General features: G+C 38.0%; 1 pseudogene; it reads right to left on the reverse strand.

The window, feature by feature from the left end:
• Positions 1–4,953: 4,953 nt before the first annotated feature.
• Positions 4,954–5,072, reverse strand: LOC135052278 (5S ribosomal RNA; annotated as a pseudogene).
• Positions 5,073–6,016: the final 944 nt, after the last annotated feature.

Raw genomic sequence — 6,016 nt, forward strand, 5'->3', positions numbered from 1 at the left:
AGAAACACTCCAAAATCTTGTGGAAAGACTTCCCAGCTGTTATAGCTGCAAAAGGGGGACCAACTCCATATTAAAGTGTATGTACAGTATTTGAATACAATATCATTATAGTTCCTTTTGGTGTAATGGTCAGGCATACAAATACTTTTGTCCACATAGTGTATATTAATAACGGCTGTACGGCCTGATGATGGCCCTGCAAGCAGTATTCACAAAGATAGCTCACCAAATCCGCCAAACTCTCCACTCCTACTCTTTCCTAACCATCTTCGGTATCACCCTCCCCAACCTATCAAAGGTGAATATGCACAAAAACAGTATTATATAGGGCTAATGAGGTCAAACTTGCACACCTTCTAACACACAATCCTTGCAATTAATTTTCATAGAGATGTCTTATGTAATGAAATTCGCCATTTGATTGGACACATTTGTGTGAGTTTCATCCAATGGCCAATTGATGGAATTCACCTTTAGCTACCTTCTATCTTTTACCTTCTATCTTCTGCATATTACATCCAAAGTTACCGGAAACTTGCCAAGATTTGCCGTAAGTTAGAAACCACCAGAAATGCGCATACTTTTACATTGCCCCTAATTATCAAAATTCTGCAGTTATCTCCCAATTACTCAGACAGATGTGGGCTTGTTGCCTCCTACTACAGTATGTATTGCCAGGTGTACATTCTCTTACTTTCAGCCCACCAAGTTAGATTCTCCCCAGCATTGTTTACTGTGTTCAACCGCCATTCACTGTCCTGTGCTCCGTCTTGGGTACCAGTGCATGGCATCAACCGTAACTTAAAGGATCAGTCAGCTGGTCTCTGGTGTCATGGGGACCCAAAGCATGAATGGGAGCTGCCTGTTTTAGCCTCCCTCTGGTTGCAAGATGCTGCCAGACTATTGTTTAATATCCCTGTTATTTGCGTGGAATTCCCATGCACCAGATTGTGCTTGTTCCTGACCATTGTACCTCTGCCCGTGTCCCTGTCCTGTTTTATTTAACAACCCTTACTATTGACCTCAACCCACAGCTGCATGACATGATATGAAGAATAGTGCTACAGGTTTCATGTAAGTGCATCTACCTATTTCCCCCCAACATATAAAGTCATCAAAAAAATAACAGGAACATTTTTTGCTAGCCTAACTTCTGTGAATTTATTCTGTATTCTGCCAAAAAGTGATTTCATGCTACTATTCTACAATCCATGTATAAAATTGTATTGCTCAGGAGTAGGAGCTGAACACATGGCTGTTGAATACCAAAGGATAAAAGCACATTATACTGTAGCCTTTGAATAGTTTCAGGAACAAGACTCAAAATAAATTTTATTAGACCTACGAAAGTTTTCCCTTAAGATTGTTTTACGTCTTTTACAAAGATGTTATGAAATTATGATATTTGGAACTCTATCTTTCTGAGACTCCTCCTGAAAGCCCCTATCAGTCTCCACTTTCTATCATCAACCAGAGTTCCTCAGTTTTAGGCACTATCTGCTACTGCCTTCCTGAAACCTGAGCCACACTTTCCCTCAGCCCACCTCAAAGTCTCTTTCCAAGGTTCATTCTCCTGTGTTTTTTATTTATCCACACCAGTAAAGTTTAGGTACAGAATCTCAATCCTTTATTGGAAGCTGCAGATCAAAAGGAATAAACTTATGAATCCCTAGAATGACAGTTCTATTATCCACATGACGAATGATCATTATTTTGCTTTTTTTTTTGCAACTTTCATGGTATTACCAAAAGCAGCAAAGCGGGTTTTGAAAATTGATACAGTACTTCCTTTTCTCTTGGGACAGAAACTGAGGAAAATGAGGTATGTATATATCTGTGTACAGCCATAATACTTCTGCATGTAATTCTATACAGCAATTAAGCAATGTGCAATATTGTAAAAAGTAATGCAATGAAATTCCTTCTCGGACATACTGGATATTAATCTGAGCAATGCTGATCTCGTTTATAATGATCTCAGCTTTATCAATTGAAAGTGGTTGAGGTTAGCTCTTAAGAAATGTAGAAGTTTAAACAAATCAGAAATCTTATGTTATCTATATGGTATTTTGTGTGTGATGTTCATTTCTGATCTCCGTTTGTTTGTGTTTATATTCTAAACCAATTGAAAATTGAAACTATGCATGATAAATTCATATATTTATCCTCCTACAACTCATACAGTACTAATACATAACATTGTGCAGAGAAACAATTTCTGTGTAACGTGTAAAAAAGACCTCTAACTTTTGTTCCTAGTGGTAAGACCAAGAGGCCTATAACAGTAATTCCACCCATCCTGTTTACACATTATAGGAAGTAATACGGCTGTAACCATGTATATGACAGGTCAGCTGTAGGTTTTATATATTATACATACACACATGCAAAAGTATTCCATTAATAAACACAGAGATATGAAATAAAACAGGTGATTCCAGGTGATGGTTTCATTTTATATCAGAAAGAAAATTAGATAACTGCAAAATATAAGTCAACAACTCCGTTGATTAAAGGCACATTTTTAATTCAGTGTGATTTTAGTTCAGTGTGATAAGAGTTTCTGTAAGGTAAAATTCTTCAAAGGCTTTCCCAGGTACTTGTGGATTCTATAACAACAAAAGCCAGCTCCCCCTCAAGACTCTCCATCAAATGCAATGTACTGTATACTCTGAAATGTCTTCCTCTGAAACTCTAATCTCTCTAGGCTAGGGATTCTCAGTGGCAAGTCAGGGACAACCTTAAAAAACAAAAACAGGACATACTGGAGCACAGATGTTGTTATTATTATTATTATTATTATTATTATCATTTCCTGTACATGATTGTTTCTAGGATAATAAAAGGAAGGTTTGAAAAGGTTTACAATGCGTCAAAAATGTCAATGGTGCAATTAGTCACTATTACGAGTAAAAGTGCACACATGGAATAGCACTGCTATGATTTCTGTAATTTTGAAGAACAAATATTACATATATTTCTGATACTTTTTTTTAGTATTTTGTTTCATGTATGAAACATGTATCATGTAGATAACTGCATATTTCAGTTCTGTGACATCATCTCTGCTGGCCCACATCCAAATACATGATCAGCGACTGCTAATATGTATCAAAATGTACTTCAAACAATTGCAGTTTATATGACTGACTAAAAATAAGTATACAGTATGTGTCGAAACATAAAGCATTGAAACAAATAGTTGTGTTTAGATACTGTATTATGATGTAGTATTATTATTATTAATAATAATAATAATAATAATAATAATAATCAGTGATGCCAAAAGGGGTACAGGGCATATACAGAGTACCTAGTTCCAAGCTGGTCTTGGGACACCCCAATATGTCCAAAATGTTTACAGCCTTTTAAATAATACAAGGGATTTCAATATCAGTCTTCAAGTACTTTCAACAGTTCATGTTTTTTGGATTTCTGTCTGTGGAAGAAAGTGGGATAATTACTGACCCAGTAAATTAGATAAAATCACCTGTGCACAATTAAAGAAATCTGGAAAACATGACTTAGTTCTTGCTTATGATACCCCTACTACTAAATACTGGTACATTTTTGGACCTATCCTACACTGGTTCCACTCCACCCCCGGACTGTTCTTACTAACCCTGTGTAATACACTGGTCTCAGCGACATATTATGAGAGGAGGGGCGTGTGTGCAGTCTCCGTACGGTCCTCATCCTCTGTAGCTAGCAGTGCAGTAGTGATAGTGAGCGCTAGTAGACTTTGGCGCTTTGCCACAGTCTACTGTGCATGTGCAGGTGTCCAGGAAAATGGTGCTACAGACATTTTTCCTGCAATTTTCCTACTGCGCATGCGCAAAGTTCCGGGTAACTGGCTGCTGCGCCTTATTCCCAGTGATTTGTTCAGCGCTGCTGCTGCCGATGTTGGACTCTGGAGAGGTAACTATTGCAGAAATGGATGCAGGATATGTGGTGTGGGCCCACTGGATGGCACACCCTACAACCTTTATAGCCATTGACTGATATATCATGCCCAAAGTAGTGGCAGCCTGCTGCACATGTCAGTCTCAGGACAGATAATAGTGCTTTTGAGCCGGTTTCACTAATGGATGCAAACATTATTTTTGCACAGTTGAGCGATTATCGCTGCATATGTCTAAGTCCTAGTGCACATGTCTAACAATGGTCTTGCGATGACAGTCACAGAGAATTAGTCTGCAAACTGATTGACAGTTAGGAACCATTTGGGGGGAGTGGCGTCGAAATTGCAGGTGAGTCATGAGCATTTTTGGGGAGCCTCTGCCTGTGACTCTTAACCCATACTTCCTGTGGGCATACTGCGCACACTTAGGGCTAAAAAGAAATTTGGTTTACAGAAGACTCTTGTGTGGGTGCACTCTTGTATTGATTTGTTTATATGAGAATATTAAAACATAGCTTTTATTATCTAATTATTTTAAGAAAAGATCCACATTTACATGATCCACCACAATTAATCAATAAAGTATAATGGTATCTGTGTACACACATATGACTCAGCCCGCAAACGTCTCTGAAAGGTACCGTATCATAAATAGTGTGGCTGATTAAGTATGAGTGGAAAAACTAGAGCGAGTATAAAAGATAACCAATCAATTAATTGATTGAAAAAATTGGAAATGTTCTGGTTAGTCTATGCTGATAGACTTGAAGGGGGATGCAGAAACTGTGGTTCTACACCCTGATCCTATCCAGCCAGCACAAGCACAGCTTGTGTTAATGAGACCTCAAAGGGTCAATGGACTGGACTGTTATAGGGAGTATAGATCCATGTTAGTGGTATTAAAACTTGTCAAATTTTTAAATTATTAAAGTATCAGGAAAAAGTGGTACTTGAGAGAAATATCCAATGTAGAAATAAAAGGATGAGCTCAAGAGATGATTAAAGAAAAAATGTGGTGATCCTGCTGTTGGTGTATAGTCAAGACAGGTCATGAATTACAACACCGGGCATTCTCTGGGGGTCCCCCTCACAGATACTGACCCAGCCCACCACCGTTTAGCTTCCAAGATCGGACGAGATCGGGCTCTGTCGGTGGGGTATGGTAGTAATTTTCTTGAGCCCACTTTAACCGACTAACCAATGAGAATGCACCTAAGGAAGAATTAGACAGGGAACAGAAAAAAATGCGGATCTGCTGTCTACGTTAGGCACAGGATTAACCCGTGGATCATAGATGAGAGTCCACGGATATAAATAAATGGGAAATAGGAAAATAGAATAATAGAAAAAAGACAAAGAAACAAGTGAATTTGGACTGTATCAAGTGTCAGCATGTAATGTTATGCCGCCACTGTGTTGAAATTGAGGTTGTTTTGCATAAGACAAAGTGATTGGCAATATCGAATATGTTTGGCAATCAGCTTCTTACCAAACAATAAATAAAGCAAAAGAGGGGCACAAAGGCCCTAATGAATGCTGATTAACCCAATTACTCACACATATAAATACATTGAATCCCTATACAGGACTATCAAGGAAAAATTAATAAAACCAGGAAAAATCAGTATCCATATACGCTATTAGTTTGGTATAGGTTCCATTCCAATGATGCCTTATACTGTTGAGTATACCTTGTTGTCAACTAGGTATTAACGGTAAATGCTGATAGTATACTTCATAGGTTAGCTGAAGAGTGGCTGAAAAGAAACTAAAAAATGACAGTCCCTGCCCACATCCCTGGGTCACCCTCAATAGAGTCAAATAGGTGTTAATGTAGGGCTGAAGATCTATGTTAGACAGTCGACTGGAGAAAAAATATTAATTGAAAAAATATTGAATTTTTTTTTTCCCAATTAATATTTTTTCTCCAGTCGACTGTCTAACATAGATCTTCAGCCCTACATTAACACCTATTTGACTCTATTGAGGGTGACCCAGGGATGTGGGCAGGGACTGTCATTTTTTAGTTTCTTTTCAGCCACTCTTCAGCTAACCTATGAAGTATACTATCAGCATTTACCGTTAATACCTAGTTGACAACAAGGTATACTCAAC

This window comes from Pseudophryne corroboree, chromosome 2 (assembly GCF_028390025.1).
Source record: "Pseudophryne corroboree isolate aPseCor3 chromosome 2, aPseCor3.hap2, whole genome shotgun sequence".
Classification (NCBI taxonomy): domain Eukaryota; kingdom Metazoa; phylum Chordata; class Amphibia; order Anura; family Myobatrachidae; genus Pseudophryne; species Pseudophryne corroboree.